The 25000-nt window shown below is 39.6% G+C and overlaps 1 long non-coding RNA gene across 2 annotated transcripts in view; it reads right to left on the bottom strand.

Moving 5' to 3' along the window:
* Positions 1 to 25000, bottom strand: part of LOC133556397 (uncharacterized) — a 121936-nt gene that overhangs the window by 94761 nt on the left and 2175 nt on the right. The window contains exon 1 of one of the 2 annotated variants that reach the window (XR_009807511.1): positions 24726 to 25000. This exon is cut by the window's right edge and continues 13 nt beyond it. The exons of the other annotated variant lie outside the window; for it this stretch is intronic. This is a non-coding gene — a long non-coding RNA (uncharacterized LOC133556397). The remainder of the gene's footprint in view (positions 1 to 24725) is intronic. 2 annotated transcript variants of the gene reach the window in all.

Raw genomic sequence — 25000 nt, 5'->3', positions numbered from 1 at the left:
ATATGTGTATGTATATAAATGATAAATGGGTTGTACTTGAATAGCGCTTTTCTACCTTCAAGGTACTCAAAGCGCTTTGACACTACTTCCACATTTAGCCATTCACACACACATTCACACACTGATGAAGGGAGCTGCCATGCAAGGCGCTAACCAGCACGCATCAGGAGCATGGTTGAAGTGTATACTTAGAAAATACTGTACACCTTAATATTTTGAATTTTTCTGAACTGAGCCTGATTGCAGATCATTAGGTCAGAGAAAATATGACTCCCATACTGATGTTGCCCTGACACATTGCATTCTTTAAGCATCCATAGTATATACTGTATGCAAAGTTTGAACTTTATGAGGACTATTTAGATATGTTGAAATTACTGTAAATTCCACTTGGATTCATGATTTTAGTTTCCCATCTCATGTTGCGTGTGCATACAGTAACTCAAAGCACGTCATATTCGGGTGAAAGGTACAACTTGAATTATCATAATGGACAAATTGTGTATGACAGTCAAATAAAACAGTGTATTGTCATAATTGCAAAGGCGCAATTATACCTGATAGAGAGGCAAATGCATATTTTCGTATATGTATGTACATCACACTGTTTTCCAAGTGTGTAAAGAATATAAGAATACCAAAAAAAATGTATCTAGTATTGCTGTAGCCAATCAGAATGGTGGAAACCCAATGCTCCAATTGTAGCAAATTACCCGAAGCTCACTTGTATAGTTCAGAGCTTCACTCAGTAAATGAAACTGCTTGTTGTGATTTATGTCAAACACAACTTCATGACCTCCAAATAAGTAACATTTATTTATTTATTTATTTTTGGACAATACACAGATGACGCACGCGATGCCCGACTGACATGTTGGCCATGCTTAGCCATTAGATCATTTGAAGGGGGGAATGAGCGTATACAGCATGGCAGAGCACAGCATGCCCGCTGCTTGCAACAAGACGCTCAAGTGGCCATGCATGATGTCATTAAAGAGGCCCGACCGCTGTCGACTCCTTCAATTGATTATTGCAAAGCATGTCTGCCTTTCTGATTGGCCATGACACATTTTGTGTGCAGTAGATTCACTACAAGAAAACTTAAATGAGACTAATGCAAATGTGAATATTTTGGACAATGGAACCGAGGCCAGGTAGGGAGGGGGCTGGGGGGTGGGTGGCATTCTGGTTTCATGCCGACACAATTCAGCGCACACACAAAGCGGGAACCTGGCCTGCATTGGCAGGGGCTGATGCTGCCATGCGCACGGTGATCTCACCTACCGTTGCCGTGGCGACACCAACCAGAGGGAAAAGCCGTATTGTGTGTACGCATGCGTGTGTGCGAATGTGATTGTGACCGAAGCCTGAGCCGGAGGAAGGAGGAGGGCCTGCAGGAATGCACATTGTGCTCGGCTTGTTTAAGGTTTTTATGCCTCATTCACTTACTAGCATTTTTTTTTTTTTTTTTTTCCAAGGGAGAAACACTCAAGCAACCCTCTCAATTATTAAGGATGCAAATTCAACATGTCGCCGCCAATAATAGAGCAGGCAGTGCACGACAACGGCTTTGTCGAGACTAAGACAACGATGAATATGACTATGCATGGCGAATCCAAACCGGGCCAAAAAAAAAAAAAAAAGTCCTCCAACCAGCAGCTGGTATTGTTGAATGATATTAGTGATGAAGAGCTAACTCAGACTATAGGGGTCATCTGCTCATTAATGGGTGGCGGTGGCCTAGGCTCGCTCCGCAGCCATGAATGCACTGAATTCATTAGCTTTGGTGCACAGATGGTGTCTGGCTGCCTGTCTCAAGTTCAAGTTCATGTCCAGGAGACACACACACACACACACACACACACACACACACACACACACAGATATAGAAAACCAGCATGAGAGACCAAGCCAAAGCCCAGACAGACAGACGTTGTTGAACGAGACACACGCTATTGTTCCCTTTCATCAACGTGAAGTCGCCTCACTATCCGAGGAGACCTAAGTCAGTCTTTGGACTCAACAAAGTCGTTTTTTTTTTCAATTGGCGACTAACCTTGCAAAAAAAGAAAAAAAAAATGCAAAGGGGTTTTCATAAGTAACAAATAATAAAGCCATCACAGGAATAAAGCTACTCATATGCGTCGCGAGCGTGGCCAAGGACGTGGTACATGACGTCCACGCCACAGCGCCTTGTGTTCACAATGCATATAGGAATAGAGCGATCGGAGGGGGGGGAAACAATAGCCTTGAGCGCGCTTGCATAAAATATGCTGATTTCCTATTGGAAGAATATGAAAGTCCCTTCCATGGTCGCCGTGGTTTTGTTACCAATCGAGTCACGTGTGGCGCTGCGAGCGTGCAAGTAGGCCACGGGCTGAGCAATGCAACTAGGTGAGGAGAACGCGTTTTAGCGTGCATAGCCGGATCTATAAATATATCAAAATGGGCCAGCGATGGAGAAGTAATACTTAAATAATATAAATGCATGTTTAAAAAAAAACACTGTCAAGGTGCCATAAATAGTATTCATTGAACAACAAGCTTGTCTTTTAACTGTACTTTCACTGGACCCCAGTTACTTTTACAGTTCATTTTAAAATGTTACTTATTGTTTTTAAATGCCTACACTGAGAAGCCTCGCCCTATGTTACTGAGCTGCTGCAGCCTTATTGTCTCATCAGGACTCTGAGGTCTTCAGACCAGCTCCTCCTCGCTGCCCCAAAAAACTAGGCTAAAAATGACAGGAGCTCGAGCCTTTTCAGTGGCAGGGCCCAGACTATAGAACAAGTAACATAGACATTTATAAGATCTGTTTATCTAATTTATGGAGGAATACAGCTAATCATAGAACTGGCACCCCAATTTTTTTTTAAAGTGTAATTTTATTTTGTTTTTTTGAATATTTGTTTATCGGATTTTTAACATACGTAGTCCATAAATACAATTAAACAGAATTTTGACATTTTCTTTTTTTTCCCCTCAAGCAATAACCCACAGAAATGAGTTCCAGGTGGGTGGGTGTCTTGCCAGAACACCGGCTCCAATTTGAGCGCAAGCTGCAACGAACGTGCCGTCTATTCACAGTGCGAAGCCGCTTCTAAGACGCTAATCCTGACTCCGATGGTTCATTTTTAGGACTCTTAATCACAGGTGCCTCGATGCTCTGCACAAACCACAATGACATCACAGGTCCGAAAACTGAAATCCCTAACTGGGATCTAAGTTTCTTCCATGTAGCATTATCACTGGAGGACTAGAGGAGAAGGAATGGCTAAGCATGCAAGTCACACACACACCGACTTAAAAGCTAAGGCTTCATTGTGAAGTAGGAAGGATTAATCTAGATACTACCGATATCCATTATAGTATCAGTATGTGAACGATACTAAAGTGACAAGTTGATCGGTCCTGTTGTTGATCTTATTATTACAAAATTATTTGTGTTATTGTTTACAAAGTGAGGGAGTAAGAGTCAGAAAACTGAGGGCAAAACTCTAATTATTTCAAGTAGTGCCAGGCGATATAGATGGAAAAAAAGTGTTTTATATCCCAGTCTCTGAGTCAAGTTAAATCTAAACATATTTTACTCCCTGGCATTCAAATCCAGTTAGACAGGATATCTTAGTTGTTTTTATTTCTTGTTTTATCCTTTTTTTATTTATTTATTACATTTTGATATTTGAGGTGATATATTCTGCATATCTTTGAAGGTATATTTTACTACTGTATTGTATTCACATTTCCATGTTACAATGTAAATGTGACACTATGTGCCCCTTTTCTTATGTCTGGACAGCACTTTGGCCGAAAGGGGTTGTTTTCCAAATGTGCGATACAAATGAAAAAATAAAAATGACTGATCAAACTAACATGAGGATGTGTTTGTATACTTTCAATGAATCCTTAGGAATCTTTACAGGCTTTGAATCAAATATACATGTCTCCAAACCTCCCTAAGAACGGCAAAGAATTCCATCGGGATGCGATATGAATAAAAAAATACAAAATAAACTGAACAAATTAACGTGCGGATGTGTTTATATACTTTCCGTGAGTCCTTAGGAACCTTTACAGGCTGTAAATCAGATATACATTTCTCCTCCCTCCATATGAATGGCAAATAATTCCATCAGGATGCAATATAAATAAATAAATGCAAAATGAACTGATCAAACTAACATGAGGATGTGTTTATACACTTTTCATGAATCCTTAGGAATCTTTACAGGTATTAAATCAAATATAAATTTCTCCTCCCTCCCTATGAATGGCAAATAATTCTATCAGGATGCGATATAAATAATAAATATGAAATAAACTGATCAAACTAACATGAGGATGTGTTTATATACTTTTCATGAATCCTTAGGAATCTTTACAGGCTTTAAATCAGATATACATTTCTCCTCCCTCCCTATGAATGGCAAATACAGTAGTTCCATCCGGATGCGATATAAATAAATAAATACAAAATAAACTGATCAAACTAATATGAGGATGTGTTTATGTACTTTTCATGAATCCTTAGGAATCTTTACAGGCATTAAATCAAATATACATGTCTCCTCCATCCCTATGAATGGCAAATAATTCTATCAGGATGCGATATAAATACAAATAAATAAAATAAACTGAACAAACTATTGTGAGGATATATTTATATACTTTTCATGAAACTTTAGGAATCTTTACAGGCATTAAATCAAATGTACATGTCTCCTGCCTCCCTATGAACGGCAAATAATTCCATCAGGATGCGATATAAATAAAAATAAATAAAATAAACTGAACAAACTAACGTGTGGATATGTATATATACTTTTCATGAATCCTTAGGAATCTTTACAGGCTTTACATCAGATATACATTTATCATCCCTCCCTATGAATGGCAAATAATTCCATCAGGATGCGATATAAATAAATAAATACATAATAAACTGATCAAACTAAAATGAGGATGTGTTTATATACTTTCCACGAATCCTTAGGAATCTTTAGAGGCTTTAAATCCAATATAAATGTATCCTCCCTCCCTATGAAAGGCAAATAATTCCATCAGGATAAACGGCCGGATTTGAAGTGAAAAAAAACACTCGAGATGCTCGGGTGTACGTGTTTTAGCTAGCTGTGGGCTCACATATAAAGTGACCACCCCCACTCCCTTGCACACACATGCACACGCACACGCATACATTTTAAACACTAGTCCCTTTCATAAAGCTACATTTAGGATTAACCAGTGACAATAACACTTGTTTTATTCATCCCAGCTCAGGCCAACTTCCTCGAATGTTCACTCGGGCAAACAACCTGTTTTTGTAAATCACCTCCAAAACAGTTTGGAAATGTTTGGAGTATTATTCTGTTCAAATCCAATTCAGCCGGAAAAACCCGCATGCAAAATGGGCTGCACCTGACAAAGACTCAGTGCGATGAAATAAAATATGCTGGTTAAACAAGAATGGACTATAACTTGAGGGGGGAAAAAACCCATAGTACACAGTCTGGCCATCTTTAAGAGGGGCTTCGCCCCTTGAAAGTCATCCAATTATAGCACCGACTTCACTGATGCAACCCAAACATGTTCACAGGACAATTCATTAAGCACACCCACACATTCTGACTGTGTGCAGCCAAGGGGTTGTGTGCATGGTCACACTGTCGGAGAAGTAACAAAACACTAAAAACATTTTCATTGTAGTCTTACAGCAAATTACTGGCAAATAATTGCACTGCTTTCACAGTAACATTTAGAATAGAATAGAATAGAATAGAATGGACTTTATTGTCATTATATTTGCATATAACGAGATTAAAGACTCCAACTTAAGGTGCGGTTGTAGGAACAAATATGGGGTGAAATAAATAACACAAGAGGTAATAAATGAACAAACTAACTGAAATAAACAGACTACTATCCAATAAAAATAATAAGCAATCCTGTACAATATACAAAACACTATAGAAATACAAAATACTGTACAATATACAGAATATACAGGTATTTACTGTGAAATATCTTTACACATCTGGAATTTTACAGTTGATTACAGTGGATGTTCTTGTGTTGATGATACATGGAACCAAAGTACTACAAAACAACGTTGTACAGTATTCTTGTTCTTCTTATTATTATTCTTATCTCTCAGTTTAACAGCATACTGTTACATATGTACATTAATGTACAACTATTGTACATTAATGAGCAATGTAGCATACAGAACTCCTTAAGGCCGTGATCCCCAACCACCGGTTCGGGGACCGGCACCGGTCCGTGAGACGTTTGCCACCGGGCCGCACAGAGACATGAAATAACTTATAACCTTACCGCATTTCCTCATTTTTAACTTTCGCCAGTCCCACCAGACACACCAATAAGCTTGATTTTTCGATGTATTTATATAACTCCTGATACAAAGTCGCCATTTTCTGTATTTGTTACATCTTTGTTACATGGGACAATGCACATTAATGAACATATCAAATCTAAAGGTCCCAAAATGTAGCCAAAAGCTAGAATCCGTCTGCAGTCCGCAGCAGGTTGATGACCTAAGATTAGGACAGATCAGCTACAAAGTGACCATAGTGGTTAAAGTACATAAGGCAAATGGAAAAGTGCTAAATTGTCGCATTTAATAATTGTGCTGAAGGTAGAATATACACATATTCTTTGGCTTAGTAAGTTAAAGTGTTGGTGTTATTGCACAAGTAGTTAGCAATAGCAGATGTATTTACGCAAGGAAAATTGCACCAAAAAAGCTAACAGTGTATCTACGTATGAAATATTGCAAATAAAAATGGAATTAAAATCCACAGAAATACATTGGAACTAATGCCAAGTATTTGTAGCTTGATTATATATCCATGATTTAGTCTTTGAATGTGATGTATCACCTATAACCCGTCAGATACTAAAAACCACAACGAGTAAAAAAACTAAAATGTATGGAGAGCTTTCTTGCAAAGGGAAAAGGCCGGGGTCTCCCAATAATTCCACTAATGAGTTTGTTCATGTATTCATTTTTCATGCACTTATTTGCTATATTTATCTGCCACAAATGGAAGGCCGGTCCGTGAAAATAATGCCTACATTAAACCAGTCTCTGGTGCAAAAAAAGGTTGGGGACCCCTGCCTTAAGGGACAAGTCTGTTTGAATTTGCTGTTAACTTTACTGGGAAACTACAGTTAGTTGCTGTGAAATATAAGGGTATCCCATTTTATTAAGTTATTTGTTGTAATTACCTTAAAATTTAAAATACTGCATTTTACTGTTAAAGAAGAGTTAATTTCTGTCACATATAAGCATGTAACGTTACAGTAAAGCTTGATTACTGCGTTTTGCTGTGAAAGAACACTTGATTGCTGTGAAATATAAGGGTACTGTCATTTTTACAGCCCTTTGCTGGAATGTTACGGTAAAGTGTGATTACAGCATTTCTTCTGAGATTATGGGCCGGTCCCCCACTGGGGGGTGCAGTGCGATGCCAGGGGGAGGGCGAATGAACATGCTTTATCAGTATCATGCAGCTTCATGCTTCAAGCCCTCCGCTTTGAAAAGCTGCGCACTTTAAAACGTGCTCATTGTAACCATTTAACCTGACGTCCCTAATGCAAAATAATAAACATACATTGTTTTATTCTTTTAATTGTTGTAGGCTAAAATGTCCAATATTATGTGCTCCTGGGTTACTGATCAATTTGTACTTATTGCATTTATTTCATTTTATTATTCTGTATGAAATTACTTGAGTCGGTCAAAATATATTAATGGTTTAAAGATATATATATAGATATATATATATATATATATATATGTCTTGATTGGATTATCCGGAGAATAGTGCTCGATACCGTGGTAGAGCGCAATATGTAGGTGTGGGAAAAAATCACAAGACTACTTCATCTCTACAGATCTGTTTCATGAGGGGTTCCCTCAATCATCAGGAGATTTTTGAGGGAACCCCTCATGAAACAGATCTGTAGAGATGAAGTAGTCTTGTGATTTTTTCCCACACCTACATATATATATATATATATATATATATATATATATATATATATATATATATATATGGGAAAAAAATCGATTCGAATATGAATCAGGATTTTCATGTTGTGCGATTCAGAATCGATTCTCTTTTTTTTTTTTATCTATTTTTTTTCTCATATATTTTTTTTAATCAATCCAACAAACCACTACACAGCAATACCATAATAATTCAATCCAATTCCAAAACCAAACCTGACCCAGCAACACTCAGAACTGCAATAAACAGAGCAATTAAGAGGAGACAAACACAACACAGAACAAACCAAAAGCAGTGAAACAAAAATGAATATTATCAACAACAATATCAATATTAGTTATAATTTCAGCATAGAAGTGATTAAAAATCCCTCATTGACATTGTCATTAGACATTGGCCCTAGTGTGTGAATGTGAGTATGAATGTTGTCAGTCTATCTGTGTTGGCCCTGCGATGAGGTGGCGACTTGTCCAGGGTGTACCCCGCCTTCCGCCGGATTGTAGCTGAGATAGGCGCCAGCGCCCCCCGCGACCCCGAAAGGGAATGAGCGGTAGAAAATGGATGGATGGATGGATAAAAAAAGAACCATAGTGTCACAGTGGCTTACACTTGCATCGCATCTCATAAGCTTGACAACACACTGTGTCCAATGTTTTCACAAAGATAAAATAAGTCGTATTTTTGGTTTGTTTAATAGTTAAAACACATTTACATTATTGCAATCAGTTGATAAAACATTGTCCTTTACAAATATAAAAGCTTTTTAAAAAAAATCTACTACTCTGCTACCATGTCAGCAGACTGGGGTAGATCCTGCTGAAATCCTATGTATTGAATGAATACAGAATCGTTTTGAATCGGAAAAATATTGTTTTTGAATCGAGAATCGCGTTTAATCGAAAAAAATCGATATATAATCGAATCGCGACCCCCAAGAATTGATATTGAATCGAATCGTGGGACACCCAAAGATTCGCAGCCCTATATATATATATATATATATATATATATATATATATATATATATATATATATATATATATATATATATATGTATATATATATATATGTATATATATATATATATATATATATATAATATATGTATATATATATATATATGTATATATATATATATATATATATATATATATACACATATGTATATATATATATATATATACACACATACATATATATATATAGATATATATAGATATATGTATGATTATATGTATATATATATATATATTATTCAGGTACATTTATGCACTGTAAATCTTTCTTACGGACCAAAAAACAATGTTAATAAAGTTAATATATGTTGTTAATTGATCTTTACGTCTATTTGTGTACTTATGGGGCGGGGGACATTTTTTTCTTCCTGGGGGGTGAGAGGGGACGTAACAGAATAATTGAGAAGAACTGGATTATTAAAAAAAACTTACCGCAAAATAAAAGTTGATTGCGGTGAAAATTGTCAGCCTTTTTAAAGTGATTTGTTGTCATGTTAAAAGATCATTTGTAATACAACATTTTACCGTGAAATAACAGTTTATTGCTGTGAAATATACAGGTATCATAAATCATTGTTTGTAATGTTACGGTAATGTTTGACTACAGCATTTTGCTGTGAAAAAAATGCTGTTGGTAAATTTGTGCAGTCTATATTTGTATTAGTTTGCTATGCTAAAAGATGCGTGTCATACTTGGTTACCTTATTTAGCCACATGAACTAGACAGGATATGACAAATATGATGCAATGCAGTTTTTTACAAGACTTCAAAGTACAACAGTCCTGTTCATGGATTGTTTGATTATTCACGGATCCCATTAGAATGGGCAGGTGTACTGAGAATGTACCATAATAACATACCTAAAACGCGATCAAAGCCCCTGAAGAGAGACCTCTCACTGTCCAATTCCCAACAATGACCATGTCGGCCTATTGAAAGGGCATATAGTGAAGCTGCGACGTACACAGGACATGTAGCGTGTCTTTAAGTGCACACTTGGCTGAGATAATGGCGACGTCATTTTGCATACAACTGGCACAGGCGTGAGGCGTTCAAAGACCGTTAGTCTACTCCGCGTTCGCTTCTTTCTTTGGGGACGCAGATGAGTAGGGGTGCACTTGACGTCTTTTCATGACAACCCCCACACACCGACCCCCCCTTTGGAAAAAAAAAAGCCCTGTCATATTGGGCCTGGTCATGGCATTGCCACTTGCCCCCACCGAGCGTGGGAATGGGATCGTCCGGCCGTTCACATCTCCTGCACTGCGGTTAACGGAATCAATTAAGGCGGCCCCGACCCCCCCATTCCTAAATAGAGTCCCCTCTCCCCCTCTTCTGCCATGTCCCTCCTCCTCACACTCGCCCCTAACTCTCCACTTTGTGTGTCCTAATTATCAAGTCCTGGCTTGGGGATGCCAGACTTGAAATGTCACCAATAGATTTTCAACTAAATGCTCCAACCTGGTGACTAATGTTGGGGGGAAATGTGCAGGATTACATATAATTTAGGTGTGTCAGTGCATTATGAACTTTTCATATCACGGTTATTGTCACCAAAATGATTTATTACTACTCATTATTGAATATGCTCAAAAAGTACTCATACACACGTATAAGCAAGTTTTATTCAAAAAATTAAATTAATTTAATTAATAGCCACAAAATATAAGAAAAATGTCATATTGTAATATTGTTCTGGCCATATTGTTTGTATTTAAGTGTTTGAATATGTTATCTTATTTCGCTTTGATTTGTACATGATCTTGGGGCGGCATGGCGTAGTGGGTAGAGCGGCCGTGCCATAAACCTGAGGGTTGCAGGTTCGCTTCCTACCTATTGACATCCAAATCGCTGCCGTTGTGTCCTTGGGCAGGACATTTCACCCTTGCCCCCGGTGCCGCTCACACTGGTGAATGAATGATGAATGAATGATTGGTGGTGGTCGGAGGGGCCGTAGGCGCAAACTGGCAGCCACGCTTCCGTCAGTCTACCCCAGGGCAGCTGTGGCTACTGATGTAGCTTACCACCACCAGGTGTGAATGAATGATGGGTTCCCACTTCTCTGTGAGCGCTTTGAGTATCTAACAATAGAAAAGCGCGATATAAATCTAATCCATTATTATTATTATTATCTTGAGTGATACTGGATGACGGTCTGACATGGAAATCTCACATTGCACATGTACGGAAAAAGATGTCTAAGAGTATTTTTTATATTAAATAAGGTAAAATATGGGTTAGATTATAGGGCAATGCGTATATTGTATTGTGCACTCTTATTGCCATACATCAGCTACTGTGTGAAAGTGTGGGGGAAGAGATACACTACATTGTCAAAAGTATTTGGCCACCTGCCATCCCATGAAATTGACCAAAATATTTTTGTATCCTGGAGCCTTCAAAGTTCCTTTCACTGGAACTAAGGGGCCAAGCTCAACTCCTGAAAAACCAACCCCAAACCATAATTCCTCCACCACCAAATTTCACACTCGGCACAATGCAGTCCGAAATGTAGCGTTCTCCTGGCAACCTCCAAACCCAGACTGGTCCATCAGATTGCCAGATGGAAAAGTGTCATTCATCACTCCAGAGAACACATATCCACTGCTGGGGTGGCATAGCTCGGTTGGTAGAGCGGCAGGTTCGATTCCCGCTTCCGTCATCCTAGTCACTGCCGTTGTGTCCTTGGGCAAGACACTTTACCCACCTGCTCCCAGTGCCACCCACACTGGTTTAAATGTAACTTAGATATTGGGTTTCACTATGTAAAGCGCTTTGAGTCACTAGAGAAAAGCGCTATATAAATATAATTTACTTCACTTCACTTCACTCTAGAGTCCAATGTCGACGTGCTTTACACCACTGGATCCCACGCTTTACATTGGATTTGGTGATGTATGCTTTAGATGCAGCTGCTCGGCCATGCAAACCCCATCCTTGAAGCTCTCTGCGTACTGTATGTGGGCTAATTGGAAAGTCACATGAAGTTTGGAGCTTTGTAGCAACTGACTGTGCAGAAAGTATTCGCACTATGCGCAGCATCCGCTGACCCCGCTCTGTCAGTTTACGTGACCTACCACTTGGTGGTTGAGTTGCTGTTGTTCCCAAACTCTTCACGTTTCTTATAATGAAGTTGACTTTGGAATATTTAGGAGTGAGGAAATTTCCCGACTGGATTTGTTGCACAGGAAGGACTGGTGCAAGTTGTTCCAGAGTCTGGGAGCTATAGCCTGGAATGCCAGGTCTCCACGGGTTTTAAAATAAGTTTTTGGGATCTTTAGAAGACTCTGGCCTGAAGACCGTAGGCTGCGCCCTGAAGAGTAGGGGCATAGCAAGTCACTGATTTACTGAGGGGCCCCACCATGCAACGCACGGAATGTCAGAACTAAAATCTTAAAACTCAATGCGGAATTCAACTGGAAGCCAATGGAGACTGGATTATCGACCGATCTCTCAAAGAGAGCACAGTTTGTAGGATTATTGTGCACAATTGAATATTTTAAGTCGTGTTCCTGCATGTTTGGATTTGGGAATGTCGTTTTGTTTTTAACGGAGAAAGACGTCAATGTCCCTTATGTTCATGTTAGCATTTATACGAGCTCGCACTAACTTTCTTCTCCAGTAAATCAGCAGTGAATTCCAGTGTTATCAATCACGGTTTTGCGATCATTTTCATTTAAAACGGTAATCTTAAAGGCCTACTGAAACCCACTACTACTGACCACGCAGTCTGATAGTTTATACATCAATGCTGAAATATTAACATTGCAACACATGCCAATACGGCCTTTTTAGTTTACTAAATTACAATTTTAAATTTCCCGCAGAGTTTCTTGTTGAAAACGTTGCGGAATGATGACGCGTGTTTCTGACGTTATTGGTTGGACGGGACATATTAGCCCAGCACCACTTACGGCTAAAGGTCGTCTCTTTTCATCGCATAATTAAACAGTAATTTGGACACCTGTGTTGCTGAATCTTTTGCAATTCGTTCAATTAATAATGGAGACTATGAAGAAGAATGCTGATGGTGGAAAGCGGTGGATTGCAGCTGCATTTAGCAACCAAAACACAGCCGGTGTTTCTTTGCTTGTTGTGAAGCTTTAACACAGAGCGGGTCAAGCAAACATGATTCTCTACGTCAACCAGCATGTTTTTGGATGGGAAAATTGTGATATTAAGTCGGCTCTTACCGGAGTCATCAGTGTATTACTGGACCTCCTCCTGCAGCAACTGTCAAAAAAGGCAGCTGTAAGCTTGGCTCCTCCATGGCTTCCATCAAAGACACTGGCGTTCACCGCAGCCATCCGACTTTGAGGTATGACTTTACAATCTCACTACAACACTATTAAAACAATAAACAGATAAGGGATCGTCCAGAAATATCCTAGGAAATGTGTCTAATTACATCTGAAACGCTCACACTGCTGCCGCCCGGGGCCGTCGCTTTTTTTTTTTTTTTTTGCGCTTCACTCTAACTTTTCTGATCCAAAAATCTTTCATCCTCGCTCAAATTAATGGGGAAATCGTCGCTTTCTCAGTCCGAATGGCTCTTGCTGCTTGAGGCTCACCTTCTAAACAATGTGAGGATGTGAGGGGCCCTCACACCTGTGACGTCACGCGCACATCGTCTGCTACTTCCAGTAAAGGCAAGGCTTTTTTAATAGCGACCAAAAGTTGCGACCTTTATCGTCAATGTTCTCTACTAAATCCTTTCAGCAAAAATATGGCAATATCGGGAAATGATCAAGTATGACACATAGAATGGACCTGCTATTCCCGTTTGAATAAGAAAATCTAATTTCAGTAGGCCTTTAACTATGGTTTATCATTACATCTCTTATATTATCTGTAGAGCAGTAATTCCCAAACTATGGTACTCCATCTATTCATACACCAAAGAATCACTTAATTAAATATTCAAACAAAGTGAAACTGTTCAAACTGTGTATAATGTTACAGTGGCCGACAATATCAAATATACTTATTATAAAACCTTTGCTTAGGTCATTAAGGTGGTACTTGGAGCAAAGTGTTGATGAAATGTTTTTGAGAACCACTACTATAGTATAAATTGGGGTAGGATATCCTAAACCAGGGGTTGGCTCACTATAGAATCCTCACAGCACCGCATTTATAGATATGACCCACTCCAAACGACCGATAATGGCACACACAAACACACAAAAAGTCACCACACATGGTCACACGTAACACAACCTGCTCACTGAACTTAGTGGCTTTTATAAAAAACGTCCAAGCGCCATAAAACATTTTCTAAAATACACCCATTTAAATCCATTACAATGCATGATGGGAAACATGCTAAACTCTCTCCACACTTAATCCATATTTGCCGCATTTTAGGTGCTTGACATCTGTGACTGATTACAAAACTTTAAGGAGGTTGTCACAGAAGTAAACATTGTAGGAGTTAAAGTTAACATCCAATCACAGTGCCAGAGGGGTTAGTGCGTCTGCCTCACAATACGAAGTTCCTGCAGTCCTGGGTTCAAATCCAGGCTCGGGATATTTCTGTGTGGAGTTTGAATGTTCTCCCCGTGAATGCGTGGGCTTCCTCCCACTTCCAAAGACATGCACCTGGGGATAGGTTGATTGGCAAAACTAAATGGGCCCTAGTGTGTGAATGTGTGAATGTGAGTGTGAATGTTGTCTGTTTATCTGTGTTGGCCCTGCGATGAGCTGGCGACTTGTCCAGGGGGTACCCCGCCTTCCGCCCGATTGTAGCTGAGATAGGCGCCAGCGCCCCCCGCCACCCCAAAAGGGAATAAGCGGTAGAAAATGGATGGATGGATGGATATATATATATATATATATATATACACACATACGAATACATGCATACGTACATACATACATACATATACATCCATACATACAAACATATATACACATACATACATAAATATATATACACATACATACATTCATATATATATATATATATATATATATATATATATATATATATATATATATATATATACCCCGTTTCCATATAAGTTGGTAAATTGTGCTAGATGTAAATATAAACGGAATACAATGATTTGCAAATCCTTTTCAATCCATATCCAATTGAATGCACTACAAAGACAAGATATTGAATGTTCAAACTCTTAAACTGTATTCTTTTTTGCAAATAATAATTAACTTAGAATTTCATGGCTGCAACACGTGCCAAAGTAGTTGGGAAAGGACATATTCACCACTGTGTTACATCACCTTTTTTTTAACAACACTCAATAAACGTTTGGGAACTGAGGAAACTTAATTGTTGAAGCTTTGAAAGTGGAATTATTTCCCATTCTTGTTTCATGTAGCGCTTCAGTCGTTCAACAGTCCGGGGTCTCCGCTGTCGTATTTAACGCTTCATAATGCGCCACACATTTTGGATGGGAGACAGGTCTGGACTGCAGGCGGGCCAGTAAAGTAAATGCACTTTTTTTTAACGGAGCCACGCTGTTGTAACACGTGTCTAGCTGAAATAAGCAGTGGGCGTCCATGATAACGTTGCTTGGATGACAACATATGTTGTTCCAAAACCTGTATGGACCTTTCAGCATTAATGGTGCCTTCACAGATGTGTAAGTTACCCATGCCTTGGGCACTAATACAGCCCCATACCATCACAGATGCTGGCTTTTGAACTTTGCGCCTATAATAATCCAAATGGTTATTTTCCTCTTTGTTCTGGAGGACACCACGTCCTCTGTTTCCAAATATAATTTGAAATGTGGAATCGTCAGTCCACAGAACACCTTTCCACTTTGCATCAGTCCATCTTAGGTGAGCTCAGGCCCATCCAAGCCGGCGGCGTTTCACGATATTGTTGATAAATGTGTGTAGCTTTGTATAGTAGAGTTTTAACTTGCACTTACAGATGTAGCGACCAACTGTAGTTACTGACAGTGGTTTTATGAAGTGTTCCTGAGCCCATGTGGTTATATCCTTTACACACTGATGTTGGTTTTTGATGCAGTACCGCCTGAGGGATAAAAATTCCGTAATATCATCGCTTATGTGCAGTGATTTCTCCAGATTCTCTGAACTTTTTGATGATTTTACAGACCGTAGATGGTAAAATCCCTAAATTCCTTGCAATAGCTCGTTGAGAAATGTTGTTCTAAAACTATTTGACAATTTGCTTTCAAAGTGGTGACCCTCACCCCATCCTTGTTTGTGAACTACTTAGCATTTCATTTAAGCTGCTTTTATACCCAATCATGGCACCCACCTGTTCCCAATTAGCCTGCACACATGTGGGATGTTCCATATAAGTGTTTGATGAGCATTCCTCAACTTTATCAGTATTTATTGCCACCTTTCCCAACTTCTTTGTCACGTGTTGCTGGCATCAAATTCTAAAGTTGATTATTTGCAAAAAAAAAAATGTTTATCAGTTTGAACATCAAATATGTTGTCTTTGTAGCATATTCAACTGAATATGGGTTGAAAATGATTTGCAAATCATTGTATTCCGTTTATATGTGCATCTTACACAAGGCTCACCACTTCGCCCTCAGCTAGCTAGCTGCTAAGCTAACGAGGCTAGCGGAGAAAGGCAGCGCCGGTCTGAAGGAAGCTTCTCCCCCGCCACCGTGACCACCACTTCCCGAAGACAGCTGGCACCCCACTCGGCGACGGAAAGTTTCTGTGAGTATGGCTTCCTGCGCTTCGTGCACTTTACTCATGGATAGGTTGGCTTTGCTAGAGAGCCGTGTCCGCCAGTTAGAGCAGTGTAATTTTGTAACTTTAGATGTTGCGGACACATCTGCTAGCGTTAGCTGTAGCGAGCTAACTAGCCCAGCTTGTAGCAGCCCTAACCGGCCTACAAGCTACAGTGTACCGGTTGAGACGCATAATAGATTTAGCCCTTTAGCTAGTCCTACACCCCAGTCTACCGGGCACCACACTTTAGTCATAGGGGACTCCATCACCTGAAACATAAAGCTTAGCAAACCAGCCACAATTAAGTGTATTCCCGGGGGCAGAGCACCTGACATTGAAGCTAATCTTAGGGAGCTAACTCGCAACAGGTCTAGTAAACACGTACGGCAGGCTAACCGCACCACTAGTTATGCGAATATAGTAATACACGTTGGCTCCAATGACGTTAGGATGAGACAATCAGAGATTACAAAGAGAAACATAGCCAGGGCTTGTAATCTCGCCAGAAAGATGTCCAGGCATCGAGTAATTGTCTCTGGCCCCCTGCCTGGGAGAGGCAATGATGAGAGATATAGCAGATTAGTCTCTCTTAACAAGTGGCTGGATAGCTTCTGCAGACAACAGGGATTTACGTTTATTGATAATTGGCCCTCTTTCTGGGGCAAACCTGGCTTGCTGAGGAGAGACGGCCTTCACCCTAACCAGGAAGGCGCTATCCTCTTGTCTCGGAACATAGACTTCGCATTGAGCCACATTTGACTAACTGCACTAGAGCAAGCCCGGTCACAGGCAATTACAGAGCCTGCTAGCCTGGGTATGGAGTCAGTTAAGTTAGAACTAGCCAGCGCCAGGCTGGATGATCCCTGTACACATAGCAATTTTCGTAGAATAATACACAACTCACAAAATGTTTTTTCTACTGTGTCTATGACTACGTCAGAGTTAGACATGCGTTCTACTGAGGTGGCAAATTATGATGCGTTCAGTTTATCGCAGCGCCAAGTAGACAATCTGAAAATTCCCGTCATATCAATTCCTAGATATGGTCGTAATTATTTTAAGTACACTGCGCATAATAAACGCAACATTATTAATATTGCTACTACGGATAATTTTATCAACAACTCCTTAAAACAGCCCACTACCTATAATATGGGCTTTCTAAACATCAGATCTTTGTCTCCCAAAACGTTATTAGTCAATGAGGTCATTAGAGACAACAACCTTAACGTCATCGGTCTTAGCGAAACCTGGCTTAAACCAGACGACTTTTTTGCGATAAATGAGGCATCCCCTCCTAACTATACGAATGCGCATATTGCCCGTCACCTCAAAAGGGGAGGGGGTGTCGCACTAATATACAACGAAAACTTTAACTTTAGTCCTAACTTAAATAATAAATATAAATCGTTTGAGGTGCTTTCTATGAAGTCTGCCACACCTCTGCCTCTGTGCCTGGCCGTTATCTACCGCCCCCCAGGGCCCTATTCGGACTTTATTAGTGAATTCTCAGAGTTTGTTGCTGATCTAGTGACGCACGCCGATAATATAATTATAATGGGGGACTTTAATATCCATATGAATACCCCATTGGACCCACCGTGCGTGGCGCTCCAGACTATAATTGATAGCTGTGGTCTTACACAAATAATAAATGAACCGACGCATCGCAGCGGTAATACGATAGACCTAGTGCTTGTCAGAGGTATCACCGTTTCCAAAGTTATGATACTCCCGTATACTAAAGTAATGTCCGATCATTACCTTATAAAATTCGAAGTTCAGACTCATGTTCGGCAAGCTAATAATAATAATAACTGCTATAGCAGCCGCAACATTAATGCTGCCACAACGACGACTCTTGCGGACCTACTGCCCTCGGTAATGGCACCGTTCCCAAAGTATGTGGGCTCTATTGATAACCTCACTAACAACTTTAACAACGCCCTGCGCGAAACCATTGATAGTATAGCACCGCTGAAGTTAAAAAAGGCTCCAAAAAGGCGTACGCCATGGTTTACTGAAGAAACTAGAGCTCAGAAATTATTATGTAGAAAGCTGGAACGCAAATGGCGCACGACTAAACTTGAGGTGCACCATCAAGCATGGAGTGATAGTTTAATAACTTATAAACGCATGCTTACCTTAGCTAAAACTAATTATTACTCAAATCTCATCCGCATTAATAAAAACGATCCAAAATTTTTGTTTAGTACAGTAGCATCCCTAACCCAACAAGGGACTCCTTCCAGTAGCTACACCCATTCGGCAGATGACTTTATGAAGTTCTTTAATAAGAAAATTGAACTTATTAGAAAGGAGATTAAAGACAATGCGTCCCAGCTACAACTGGGTTATAGTAACACTGATACGATTGTATATACGGCGGATACTGCAAATATCCAAAATAGTTTCTCTCGTTTTGATGAAATAACATTAGAAGGATTGTTACAACGTGTAAATGGAATAAAACAAACAACATGTTTACTTGACCCACTTCCTGGGAAACTTATCAAGGAGCTTTTTTTATTATTAGGTCCATCAGTACTAAATATTATAAACTTATCACTTTCCTCGGGCACTGTTCCCGTTGCATTCAAAAAAGCGGTTATTCATCCTCTCCTTAAAAGACCTAACCTCGATCCTGACCTCATGGTAAACTACCGACCGGTGTCTCACCTTCCCTTTATTTCGAAAATCCTCGAAAAAATTGTTGCAGAGCAGCTAAATGAGCACTTAGCGTTTAACAATCTATGTGAAACCTTTCAATCCGGTTTCAGGGCAAATCACTCGACTGAGACAGCCCTCGCAAAATTGACTAATGATCTATTGCTACCGATGGACTCTGATGCGTCATCTATGTTGCTGCTCCTCGATCTTAGCGCTGCTTTCGATACCGTCGATCATAATATTTTATTAGAGCGTATCAAAATACGAATTGGTATGTCGGACTCAGCCCTGTCATGGTTTAACTCTTATCTTACTGATAGGATGCAGTGCGTCTCCTATAACAGTGTGACCTCGGACTATGTTAAGGTAACGTGTGGAGTTCCCCAGGGTTCGGTCCTTGGCCCTGTACTCTTCAGCATCTACATGCTGCCGCTGGGTGACATCATACGCAAATACGGTATTAGCTTTCACTGTTATGCTGATGACACCCAACTCTACATGCCCCTAAAGCTGACCAACACGCCGGACTGTAGTCAGTTGGAAGCGTGTCTTAATGAAATTAAACAATGGATGTCCGCTAACTTTTTGCAACTTAATGCCAAAAAAACGGAAATGCTGATTATCGGTCCTGCTAGACACCGACCTCTATTTAATAATACAACTTTAACATTTGACAACCAAATAATAAAACAAGGTGACTCTGTAAAAAATCTGGGTATTATCTTCGACCCAACTCTCTCCTTTGAGTCACACATTAAAAGCGTTACTAAAACGGCCTTCTTTCATCTCCGTAATATCGCTAAAATTCGCTCCATTTTGTCCACTAAAGACGCCGAGATCATTATCCATGCGTTTGTTACGTCTCGTCTCGATTACTGTAACGTATTATTTTCGGGTCTCCCCATGTCTAACATTAAAAGATTACAGTTGGTACAAAATGCGGCTGCTAGACTTTTGACAAGAACAAGAAAGTTTGATCATATTACGCCTGTACTGGCTCACCTGCACTGGCTTCCTGTGCACTTAAGATGTGACTTTAAGGTTTTACTACTTACGTATAAAATACTACACGGTCTAGCTCCAGCCTATCTTGCCGATTGTATTATACCGTATGTCCCGGCAAGAAATCTGCGTTCAAAAGACTCCGGCTTATTAGTGATTCCTAGAGCTCAAAAAAAGTCTGCGGGCTATAGAGCGTTTTCCGTTCAGGCTCCAGTACTCTGGAATGCCCTCCCGGTAACAGTTCGAGATGCTACCTCAGTAGAAGCATTTAAGTCTCACCTTAAAACTCATCTGTATACTCTAGCCTTTAAATAGACCTCCTTTTTAGACCAGTTGATCTGCCGCTTCTTTTCTTTCTCCTATGTCCCCCCCTCCCTTGTGGAGGGGGTCCGGTCCGATGACCATGGATGAAGTACTGGCTGTCCAGAGTCGAGACCCAGGATGGACCGCTCGTCGGGACCCAGGATGGACCGCTCGCCTGTATCGGTTGGGGACATCTCTACGCTGCTGATCCGCTTGAGATGGTTTCCTGTGGACGGGACTCTCGCTGCTGTCTTGGAGCCACTATGGATTGAACTTTCACAGTATCATGTTAGACCCGCTCGACATCCATTGCTTTCGGTCCCCTAGAGGGGGGGGGGGTTGCCCACATCTGAGGTCCTCTCCAAGGCTTCTCATAGTCAGCATTGTCACTGGCGTCCCACTGGATGTGAATTCTCCCTGCCCACTGGGTGTGAGTTTTCCTTGCCCTTTTGTGGGTTCTTCCGAGGATGTTGTAGTCGTAATGATTTGTGCAGTCCTTTGAGACATTTGTGATTTGGGGCTATATAAATAAACATTGATTGATTGATTGATTTCCCTACTCACATGGAAACGGGGTTTGTGTATATATATATATATATATATATATATATATATATATATATACATATACACATATACATAAATACATAAATACATACATTTATGTATATTTGTGTGTATATAAATATATATACATATATATATATATATATATATAATTATATATACATATAATTTTATATATATATATATATATATATATATACATATACATATATAGGCTGTATGTGGTTCTACATACATACATACACACATACATACATACATACATACATATGTGTATGTATGTATGTTTAGGCTGTATGTGTGTATACATACATACGTACATATATATATATATATGTATATATATATATATATATATATATATATATACATACAGTACTTACACACACACACGCACACACACATACATACATACACGTATATATAATGTATATATATATATATACACACACACACACACACACACACACACACACACACACACACATATATATTTTTTTCTCTTTTACTTTTCACGCAGCCAGTTTTTAGTTTGTTTAGCCCAATGCGGCACCCGAGTCAAAAAGCTTGGACAGCCCTATCATGAACATATCAGCAATTGTTACCTAAAAAAATAACTCCAAAACAAGTCTTATACATATTTAAAGCAGTTAAGAAAAAAAAAAAAAAAGTGTGCATGTCCTCGTTGAGTCTGGAAGTAGTTTTTACTTTCGGTTATCTAGCTTTATGACGAGCAGAACACTCATACAGCTAGATAACCAAAGATAACAACCCACTTCCCAATCTTCTGCCATAATCCACGTCTTCCTCTTCGTGGTGTGCAACTTTTCCACGTCTTACAAATAAACACATTTCACAACATCCCTTTTTGCTTCCTTTCTTCACCATTTGCAAAAAAAAAAAAGCGCGGCAAATCCTGGATGATACACAGATGGGGGGAAAAAAAAAAAAGGAAAGAATTATAATCCCAATGTTAATGTCAAGTGAAGGTGACATTAGGCGAAATTAGGGAGTAGAGGAGCCAGGCGGGCTGTGGAGTGTAGTCATCCTTGCACAGGGGCCCTCATCTGCAATGCAAATGAGCTCCAATCCCACAAAAGGCTCTTTCGCCTCTATTAAATGGTTGTGGAGCAGCAATAGATATCCTGTGAGGCCGGGGACGCGCAGAAGGTGTGAGGAGGGAGGAGATGATGAATAGTGGAGGCGGTGGAGGGGGAGATCCAGTTTTTTTGCCGTGGAAAGTGCACACCGGGAATTACGATGCCAATGTTTCGGATTACGAAGACAGGAGTTTTTTTTTTGTTGCTGTTGTTTTGTCTGTGGAGGAGAGGTATATTTACAGAGCCCATGCCTCGCTGCCTCGGAGCCAAAGGATGCAGCCAGCATGGATTGCTCCTCTTGTGTGGAAGTAAAAAAAAAAAAAAAAGGGGGGGGTGGGCAACCCCAAAAAGCATGAGGAGGGGCAGGAGGGGGGCTGGCCAAAATATGGACCAACCCTGAAGAGGTCAAAGGCCATATGGACCACGTAAATGAAGTGATGTCATAAAAAAAAAAAGGCAAAATCACACCCCCACCTCCTCATCCTCATCCTCATCCTCATCCTCCCTCCTAATCCGAGCAGCATGTCCACGTCGGAGTGGGGAAGAGAGCGCCTTCGTCTTTATCGGCAAACAAAAAAAAAGGTTTTCCTTTTTTCTTTGAACTGATCAGCGTCTCTATTGCTTTTCTGCAAAAACGGTGGGTGCTTTTATTTCTGTGAAAATAATAATAATATATATATTTTTAAAAACATCAACCTATCCCCAGCTGTTATTTAAAATATAAGAGCTCTCACATGCTGCAGCTAGAGAAAAGAGAGAAAAAAAATCCATGGAGTCCTATTTCTTCGCGCGCATCCGCAGCGCGGACCACAATGGTCGCGCCACAATACGCCGTGTCCCATTTCCCGTAAACGCAGCACCGTCGCTGTCAGTGCACGCAACTTGATCACGTGGGGATTCGTGCGTGCACGTGTGTCGAAATCATGTTTGACTTCTCACGCTTTTAAAGACGTCATTAATAAAAAAATTAAAAAAATTATGAGACGCAATATTTAAGTGTATAATCGCACGCGTGTGAAATATTGACAAGTCGTCAATCGATCACGTGATCGACTTTCTGCGAGGTCCCTCTTGTGGCGTGTCGCTGGTGGGCAGAGCTTACTAAGCAGGTGCATAAATGAGTCACATGTGACTCCAATAAGGAGATAATAGTCTTATTTCTAAGCACTATTGAGATAATGTTCATACATACATACATATATATATATATATGTATATATATATATATATATATGTACATACATACATATACATATATATATATATATATATATATATATATATATATATATATATATATATATATATATATATATATATATATATATATACATATATACATATATATATATATAGACACACATAAGCACCTAAAATGCGGCAAACATGGATAAGTGTGGAGAGAGTTTAGCATGTTTCTCACCATGCATTTTAATGGATTTAAATGGGTGTATTTTAGAATATTTTTGTTATGGCGCTTGGACGTTTTTTGTAATAGCCACAAAGTTCAGTGAGCAGGTTGTGTTACGTGTGACCATGTGTGGTGACTTTTTGTGTTTGTTTGTGCCATGATCGGTTGTTTGGAGTGGGTCATATATATAAATACAGTCTTATTTCTAAGCACTATTGAGATAACGTTCATACATATCTATTTATCTATATATATACATACATATCTATATATATATAGATATGTATGTATATATACAGCATATATATATATATATATATATATACATATATAAACACACACACACACACACACACATATATATATATATATATTTTTTTTTTTTTTTCCACGACAAATTATGAAAAAAAATGTCCACAAAGCACAAATACAAGCACATATTTTGTGGTTTTCCATATTTGTGTGTGTTTAAGGCCACTCTGCCCCCTGCAGACTTCACTCCAAGGATCTAATTAGGAAGGCCAAGTCATTAAGGCTTCGAAATGGGCCTCCCACTCATAGAAAAGGCCACATTTTTTTACTACTGCACTCTTGTCAACTAACATGAATAAAACTTTATATCTTATTGTATTTTTGATTCCTCTTTTCTTCTAAAATAGTTTAAGTCAGCAAATACAGGGCACGTGACGCCTTTCTGTGACAACATAGTAAAACAAATGGGACTTTTTTAAGGGTTGATATGCCATTGACTTGTCAATATAAATGCCAAAAAGAACCTCATGTTGACTCCATATTAAAGTCATTTGAGTAAACCACTCATAAGACAATTGCGACCACAAACTTTCACATTTCACCCCACTGAAATAAGTGTTGAACATGCACATACAAAAAGGTCTCCAACATTGTCTCGCCTTATGGAAAAGTTGTACTTACTTCCTACAAAGGGGAGTTAAGAAGAAGAAGTCGTCCCATGCTGGCTCTGAGCGTGTCGTCCTACATTCCCCCTCAAATATCCCAGTCAAAAAAAAAAAAAGAAAAAAAAAGGACGAGGGAAGGAGGGGTGGCATGCACTTTGTGGGGAAAAGCCTGCATTTGGTGCATGCTGCAGCCGCTCTGAGCAAAGTCTGATCATATCCTAAGCACATGATAGACAGAGCTGGGGAGGAAGGATAAGGAGGGAGGGAGGGAGGCGTTAAGGGTTGGATGGA

This window comes from Nerophis ophidion, linkage group LG07 (genome assembly GCF_033978795.1).
Source record: "Nerophis ophidion isolate RoL-2023_Sa linkage group LG07, RoL_Noph_v1.0, whole genome shotgun sequence".
NCBI classification, from domain to species: domain Eukaryota; kingdom Metazoa; phylum Chordata; class Actinopteri; order Syngnathiformes; family Syngnathidae; genus Nerophis; species Nerophis ophidion.
The sequence above is the reverse complement of the archived record's forward strand: the minus strand, read 5'-3'. Positions and strand labels throughout refer to the sequence as shown.